The following is an 8,926-nucleotide window of genomic DNA, read 5'->3' on the forward strand; positions in this document are numbered from 1 at the left end:
GTAACACTTAGGCCCTACAAGGCAGTTGTCTCACTCTGAAGGAAACTGTCAGGATCAAATTCAGGTGACAAGTTCACTGACACTAAGTGTCAGTGCTTTCAACAGCCCACCCATCCTCAGAATGCCTCACTCCCATCACCTGGTTCCTCCTCTCAGCCCCAGCCCCTCCCACGCAAGTACCAGGGTCTCACCTTTAGGGGCTGAGAGACACATCAGGGCCCTGGGCACTGTAGCCGCCTGGGGGAGAACAACACAGAGCCACAAGAGAGGATGGTCTTGTGGCTGGTCAGAGCCACAAGAGAGGAGACCACAGGAGGGACTGATGGGGTGACTCCCCCAGGGGCTCATCAACGCTGTCCCAGGTGCTCAGGGACCAAAACCCTGATCCACACTCACCTGCAGCCTGAGTGTAGCTTCCTCTTTGTCCCCCTGTGGAAAGAAACATGTCAGACTAGGGACACTAGTCAGGTCTGATGTCCTAAAGGTATTTTCTAATTCTGGACCAGAGCAAAGTTTCCAGAACTGTGACTAAAGCCCCAGGTCAGGACTAGGAAAATGAAGAGAGGACATTATGCTAGAGGGAGAGGGGGAACTGGACCAAACCCCTTTGGGTAACACAGGTCTGTGGCTTGTGCTTCCCATTAACCAGGCAGGGCAAGTTCTCCTGGGACCCGAGAGCCCCCAGTGGACAGGATCCCCCCACTTCCTCCCTACCTGAGTGCTTCTTCATCTACATCACAGCTGCAGCCACCGCAGCCCCAGTGAGCACAGCTCCAAGGAGAGCCAGGCCAGCAATGAGGCCCCTGGTTGGGTGGAAGACTGATGAGGGGGCTCTGGAAGGGAAGGGGAGGGGAGACCCTGAGCCCCAGGCTACATCCTGACCCTCTGAGGGGGTCCAGAAGAGCCCCTGACCCCCCTGACAAGAGCCTCTGTGCCCACGTCCCATTCCTCACCCCATCTCAGGACTCGGGGGTCCGGCATCCCCTCATGCTGCCCATGGCACGTGTATCTCTGCTCCTCTCCAGAAGGCACCACCACAGCTGCCCACTTCTGGAAGATTCCATCCCCCCCCAGGCCTGGTTTCCACCAGCTCCATGTCCTGGGTCAGGTCCTGCCCATCTCGCTGCCAGGTCAGGGAGATCTCCGCAGGGTAGAAGCCCAGGGCCCAGCATTTCAGGGTGGCGTTCTGGTCTGAGATGGGGTGGTGGGTCATGTGTATCTTTGGGGGTTCTTAAGGGGAACAAATCAGAAATATCACATTTTGGGCTATTATTCGTTCTCCTCCATAGACACTGAGTATCCTCACATGACCATCCTCAGAATGGACAGGACATTGGTTTGGAGGAGGAAGCACAAAACCCAGAGCCTAGCCCTGTCTGGGGAATCTGGGATCATGGGGTGAGGGCCCAGGGTGAGAGGGTGCAGGTCTCTAAGGAGGACACAGACTCTGCTCTTGACCTGGGTGGGGGTAAGTGACACAGAAAGGCAGAGTCAGGTCCAAAACTGTTCGCAGATCAATAATAAGACCTTGAAAGGAAAACTGATAATTCTGGAAGATGGCAGTCAGGACAAAGAGTTCCAGGGAAGGGTGATCTCAGGCATGGCCTCCCCCAGTCAGGAGAGACCAGACTCCTTAACTGTCCAGAAAAGCAGTGTCTTCTGGGCTATTCTCTCTAGTACAAAATATGACACCCAGGGGCCCCTCCCTTCTGACCAGAAAGCAGGCGCTGTTCTGCCCATGATTCCATTTCCCTGTGGGGCCCAGGGTGAGGGGAGTCGGAGGCCTTGAGCCCCCCCTTACCTGTGCGCTGCAGCATCTCCTTCCCCAGCTCCAGGAGTCTGCGGAGCCACCTCAGGCACCTGCCCTGCAGAATGTCCCTGACTCGCTCTGTCCTCCCCGACGCCTCCCACTGGCACTGGGTGATCTGGGCCACCGGGTCCGCGTGGGTCCAGGAGCGCAGGTCCGGGTTCAGGGCGATGTAATGGGCGCCTTCTTAGGCAAACTGCTCATACCCGCGGAAGAGGCTCAGGTCTGGCCCCACCTCGCAGCCACACATCCTCTGGAGGGTGTGAGACCCTGAACCCCCCGGTGTCAGCCCCACGGTCACTCGGGGTCACCCGCCCTCTCCCCCTGAATCAACTTGAACTGAACATGAAACTGCAGGCGGGAGGGTCCCGGGGTCTTCCGGGGGGAGGGGCCTGGCAGGTCCACCAGCCTTGAGGGGTCAATGGGACCCTCAGCCTCCAGATACCCCCTGTTTTATTGTGGGAATGGGGGTGGTGATCTCATCCTGGGTCCGCTCTGGGCACCTCACCGTTGTTGCTCTGGTTGTAGAGGCCGCACAGGTCCTGCAGCAGCGCTTTGAACCACTGAGCCTAGTTCCTTTGCATCCGGGTCTCCTGACCCAGATCCTCCTGCCCCTCCTGTTCTGCTCAGCGCACCCGCGACTCCGCGCTCTGACCCGCGCTCTGACCCGGGAGTAGCTGTCGAACCGCACGTGTCGTCCACGTAGCCCACCGTGATGAAGTGGGGCTCCCCGAGGCTGGGCCGGGACATCGCAGTGGAGAAAAACCTCAGGGAGTGGGAGGCTGGAGACAGGGAGCAGGAGACCCGGGCTCACCCTCCTGACGGCGCTGGGCCCAGGTCCCAGGGAAATAGGCCTGGAGGGGATAAAGGGTCCCGGGGCTCCTGAGATTAAAAGGGGCCAAGAAGGGCCCAGACTCAGGGGGCCCACAGCACCCATGTGAGGCTGGGAGGGACAGCAAGGCCAAAACACAGGGGCCTGAAAGCCGGTACAAGAGGTTGGGGAGGAGATGAGCCTTTCCTGGGGTCCTGCACCCACAGTGGGGTCCTTGCTCCTCTCTCCTGGAGTAAGTTTCCAGCTGCAGCCCACACTCACGCGCCCAGGTCTCCATCAGGGCCAGGGACCCCCAGAGCAGCAGCAGGAGGGTGGGGGACATCACACCCCGTCCTGGGGTCTGGGGAGAATGAGTCCAGGGGAGTCGGTGGAGACTGTCATGGAGCAGGATGACGCTGAGTGTTCCCTGGAAACCCCAGGACACGGGGAATGAGAATGGGGTGAGTGTGGGATTATCCAGGCTGCACCCCCACAGAGACGGTGAGAGGAGACATGAAGCTATAACAGTGGCACCCACAGAAAGGGGGGATCCACATTCCCCCCCCACCCCCCCAAGGAGGAGTGGATTTGGGCTGGAGAAGCAGCCTGGAGGGATGGAGGAAGCAGCAGTGTTTTCAGACAACTCTGACTATTCCACTTTGATACTAAGGTAAAGCTGCACAGATGGGAGGTTCCCGAAGGTGTTTGGAAAGGGAAACCTGCGGTACTACCACGGAATATCGCCTGTGCTGCTGCATTTCCATGGGCCTCTCTTGCATGTTGGTTGGCACTTGTGCTCATGTGATTGTTTTTTTTTAGGTAGTGTGTTGTTTCACGCATTTACATAGATTTTCAGTGTTAACACTGGAACAAAATTATAAAAAATTTGTTTTATTTTATAATCATAAATCCCAAAAGTAAATTGTCAAGTTGTCAAGTAGTGATGGCACTCAAGTTTTCATGATTCAGGGTTTCTCTGAAAGGTTATGTTTTATCAAGGCAAGCTTACTATCATTTACAATTGTCTATTGATTTTCCTAAGGCAACGGACATTCATTTGAGGAAAGTGTCTGCTAATTAACTAAATCCAAATAACCTTATACTTTGTCTTTCATCCCTTCAGGTAAGGACAGTGTTGACCACAAATAAAAGAGTCTAACTCATTCCATCAGATATTTCCTGGGGACGCAGTGAGCGAATCCCACAGAGAGCTCTGTGCGCTCACAGGTCACCACACCAGGCATTTTAAATGTGGATCTGAGGACGACACAATAGTGATGGTAACTGTTAATGCTTTTTCCAGGACATTTTCAAGTGAACTCTGTGTCTGCAGGTAAGTGCTGGTGAAGAATCTGCAGTTGGTGCTAAAATCTCCACTCTTACTAAATTTTACCTCAGCAAATGCCAAAACAGTGAAAAGACAAATGGTGTCCAAGTGATGTTTTGAATATAATTTTGACCTCATGGGGCCTGTGACAGATTCTGGGTGACTTTAAGGATTCCACAAACCCTCCTTTGAGAAATGCCTTTGTCAGTAAAACAGGGGGCGCCTCACAAGTGTCCTCTGCCTTCGCCCCCCCCTTCATTCCCAGAATCCCTCTCCCGGTCGGCTCCTTCCTCCCAAAGCTGCCTCCGCTGGAGATAACAGTGAGGAGCAGAGAGGACCCTGGAGCTGTGGGGCTGCCCTGTCATGAGAGAGGGACACACACTACAGGTGACAGGACACGTGTGGACCCTGCCTGAGCCCGTGCTGGGGAAGGAGGGTGTTTGCTGTGAGAGCAGGGAAGCGGGAGCCCTGGCACTTCCCGGCATGTTATCAATAGGAATAAGCTGTAAATAATACTTTAAAAACTGGGACAGAGGAAAAAAAGAAGATTTTATAAAATTATACGTACTCATAGAACCACAGAGCTCTTGGAAATTAGAAATTTCACCATAGAAATGAAGGCTATCATCAGATGAACTTTAAATTATAGTAACATTACAGTCTAACTCCCACTAAGAAAAGCAAATGGAAAAGAAATGACAAACAGAAGGCCTACAAGAATATGGGTCCATACATCAGGAGATTCCAACAAGTTAATCATAAAAGTTGCTGAAGGAGTGGAGAGTTGAAATGATAAAATTCAAGAAAAATTCTGAGCATCACGATAACATGTGCATGTGGGGTCTTCACCCGGCCCCACACTGTGACCCATCACCAGGGACTTTCAGACAGAGGCTGGAGAAGGACAGACCCTGGGGCCCTCGAGAGACAACACAGGCCCGGAGGCCAGAAGGACCTGACCAGGCCTGCCCAGCCCTGAGGGGGTCAGCACCAGACCCCATGTCAGGTCCAGTGAGGGGAAGTGCTGGGGCTCAGAAATCACTTCAGCTTGTCTGGCCTCAGTGGACACTTTCCACGTCTCTACTCTAGTAGGCAAAGGACACCAGTAGGCAAAGGGGGGACAGAAGGATGGACACAGAGAACAGGACTCAGGGAAATCAACAAAAGGGGGCGGGGACAGGAGAGAGGCCAAGGGTGAGGGGAGGGGTCCAGGCCTCAGCCCTGCCCAGGTGAGCAGGCCCCAGGCCCGGAGGCAGGACTGAGGCTGTGGGACAGGGGACTACACAGGATGGAGGGGGCAGGAGAGCTGGGGTGTGGGATGTGTCCATGGAGATGCTGACCCTAGGGACTGCTTCGTGGGCAGTTAGGAATGAGCACAGCAGGGATTAAATTAGTGAGGGAACAAGATAATTATAACCCCAGGGCCAATAAAAATCAAATCCAAGAAGGCATATTGTCCTGGTCACTCACTGCTCATCTGTGACCAGCTCTCACGAGGTCATAACAATACAAACCCTGGACCCTGGGATGTACCTCAACCTGCCAGAGGGCCTCAAAAGGCAAATGCCTGCGCTGTTATTCAAGAGGCCACCTCCAGGCCTCCTTGCCACCCAGAGCCAGCTCTCAGGGCCTTTCATGCAGGAGACCATTAGTCAGTCATCAGCAGCAGCTGAGCTGTTTTCACACCTTCACAGCCACGTGTGACCATTTAAATCTATGGTAAATATTTTTATTACCAGTTTTATTAGACAAATTATATTTATAGGTAATGTCTGAAACATAAATGCATTAGAGTAAGTGATGATATTTCTTCTAGAAAAATGACTGCCTGAAGTTAGATAAAAAAAACAAGGAAATAGGGCCTCCCAGGTGAACAGGGGTAAGTCTCAGCACTACCAAGCACCAGCCAATGCTGTATGAATTTGATCCCCCGAAGGGAGCTGACCCACATGGCACAACTGACCTCTCCTGTCTCCCTGCTGCTCCCCTTAGCAGTGTTTTTCAGTCAATCTGACGTTCTTCTGGTAAAACCTGTCTCTCATCCCACACACCTCTGGCCTACACCCCAGTTCTTGAATGCATAAATAAATACAATTAATCTTCAAAAAAAAAAAAAAGAGAGAGAAGGAAATAATTATTTCAATTTATAGCTAACCTGTATGCAGTCACCCAGATCACATCAATTCCTCTATATTAGACACTTCAACATTAATAACAAGTTACTAACACACAGGCCAGAAACTTATCACCCTTACTTCAAATCAACCATCAACTTTTCTTAGACTGTTGAAGACAGGAAAATAAAAATCATTTCACAGAAAAGCATGCAAACTACATACCTCTATAAATGGTGGGACAGTCAACCCATGTCCTAGACTCAGCTGAAATGACCACGAGATGTGCCGAGACTGTGTTCCCTTGTCTGAGGGCCGTTTGCCTCCATGGGGTCAGCAGAGGTCAGTACTAACACCCGTGAAGGCTCCTCACTGACACTGTCAGTGTAAATGGGGATGCAGCTCTCTGTGACTGAAATGGAAACAAACACACAGTGAAACTGTGCATGGGGCCTCCTTCCACATTTCCTCTGCAGTCTTGTTGTGGTCTAGAAAAACAAAGGAGTTTACTTTGTGCTTCCAGGGCTTGGGGAGTCTCTCAGCTGCTTCCCTGAACCTCCCATCCAGGGCCCCCAGATCTTCACTGGACGTGGAGGTCTCTGTCCACGGCCCTGATGCGTGGTCATGGCTTTGCTTCAATAATCCGTGACTCTTAATCTGTCCCAGGTCCTGAGGGACAGGCCCACCTGGGTCTGGGAAGCACGGAACCTCCCCAGGAACCCACTGACTGTGCTCAGCCACCACCACACCGAGGGTGTCCCAACTCACTGTAATTAGAGGCAGCCCTTGACACCCGAGGGAGCTCCTGCTTTATCTACCTCAGCAGGAGCACAATAAAAACTGAAAGGAGCCGTGGAGCTGTGAGCTAAAGTCTGAACAGTGTCTGCGTCTTCCTGGTGTGAGGCACTCTCTGTGGTTTTGATTTGCACTTCCCTGATCACAGTGATGTTGAACATTTTCCCATAGACCTATGGGCCCTTTGCATTTTGTCTTTGGAGAAGTCTTTTTAGCTCTTCTGTGCGTTTTTTTTTTACTGCACTGTTTGTTTTTTGAGTTGTGTGAGCTCTTGCTGATATTTGTCACCAGTTCCCAATCAGTGGTATTGTGTGCAAATGTTTTCTCCTAGTAGTAGGGTGTCTCTTTGTTTTGGTTAGTGTCTCTTTTTGCTGAACAAGTTTGTTTAACACGTTTGCCTATTTGTATTCAAGGGGAAAAAATAACTTTCCTAAGAAGAAGATAGTATGGAAGTTAAATACCAGGGGTTCGCAAGGCAGGGGTTGCAGTCTCCCCACCTCCACATGCTGCCTCACAAGGAGGCGCGCACCCCATGTCTCCTTGGCAGGCCCTGCCCATCCACCCATTTGTTCTCCTTGGTATAAACACCTGCCTCTGCACAAGGCAGGACAGGGTCTTTCAGACACGGTGGGCTGCTCTCAGTTTGTCGACAAATCAGACTAATTGTCCTCTCCTCAAACTGTTTCCTTTGATTGACTGAGGATGATGGAGGCATTTTCGGCATCAGTGTCCAGTAAATTTTAACACACGTCCTTGGGCACAGGAAGGAGTCACTCATTCTGTAGATTTAAAATCTCCATAAAACTAGAAATTTCTCCTTTAAGTTTTATTTTATTGATTCTCCTAGTTTTACCTTGATCTCACTTATTATACTTAGAAATGGCCTAGACCTGATTTTTTTTCAAGTATTTATTTAACAGGAGGGAATTCCATATAAAAAAAAAAGATTTATTTATTTATGCACACAAACTGGGGTATAGGCCAGAGGTGCAGGGAGTGAGAGAATTCACCAGAGACAGAGTGGGGAGCAGAACAGGCAGATCAAGGAAGTACACTGCTGAGAGGAGCAGCAGGCGAGACAGGAGAGGTCTGCTGTGCCACATGGGTCAGTCACCAACTGGGCGGGGATTGAGCTGGCACAGAACCAGCGCAGCTCGGCTTAGCTCCCCAGTGCTGTGCTCCAACCCGCTGCGCCACCAGGGAGGCCCTCATGGAAGTTTTGACATTGAAAATATTGCACAAACGACTGAATAGGCTGTTGAAGATAAACCTGATTTTTATTTACTTTTTGTTTGAAATAGTACTGGTAGTTATTTTTTGCATTTTGTTTTGATTCAAAGAAAGTTTTCTTGTTCTGACTGACCAGAATCTGCTGCAGTGTTGTACTTTTTCCTGCAGAGCTAACTGGTGTTTGCATTTTCTCTACTTTTGCCACCCCCTCACACCCTCCTAAGGACACCCATCATCCCCCGCCATACTCCATTAGTCCCTCTTCCCTTGTTCTCTGCTCTCACCCTCCCACACCCATAGGTTCAATTTGCAGTCACATCTCTGGAGTCTGTTTTGGTTTAGCTTCATCTGTCCCAATTTGCTTCTTTATTTCCACATAGGAATGAAATCATCCAGTGTTTGACTTCCTCCTTCAAATTTCTTTCACATAGCATAATCCCCTCCACATTTATCCCTGTTTTGCAAAGTCAAGGTTTATCTTTTTCACAGCTAAATAGTATTCCCTTGAGTATATACCTTGTGTGGTTGCCACGCATCTGTGCATCTGGTGCTGGACACTTAGGTGTCTCCATGGCTGGTTATTGTACACAGAGCTGCAGGGAGCACAGAGGCGCATGTCCCTTGGGATTGCTGTTTTTATCTCTTTGGGATAAATACCAAGGGGTAGAATGCTTGGCCATGTGTCAGATCTAATTTGAATCATCTGAGGAACCTTCATTTTGTTCTCCATAGGAATAAGATTGTAATACCCATAGAAAAGGAAGGAGCCAGTTTTCCTGCCCCGCCCTAACAAGGGTGGAGTCACCAGGGGTGAGGAGTGAAAGAGGCGGCAGAAGCACCCA

General features: G+C 50.8%; 1 pseudogene; it reads right to left on the reverse strand.

Moving 5' to 3' along the window:
- Positions 1–193: 193 nt before the first annotated feature.
- Positions 194–2,557, reverse strand: LOC101635045 (annotated as a pseudogene).
- Positions 2,558–8,926: the final 6,369 nt, after the last annotated feature.

Source organism: Condylura cristata, unplaced genomic scaffold, assembly GCF_000260355.1.
Source record: "Condylura cristata isolate star-nosed mole 26May11 unplaced genomic scaffold, ConCri1.0 scaffold00055, whole genome shotgun sequence".
NCBI classification, from domain to species: Eukaryota; Metazoa; Chordata; class Mammalia; order Eulipotyphla; family Talpidae; genus Condylura; species Condylura cristata.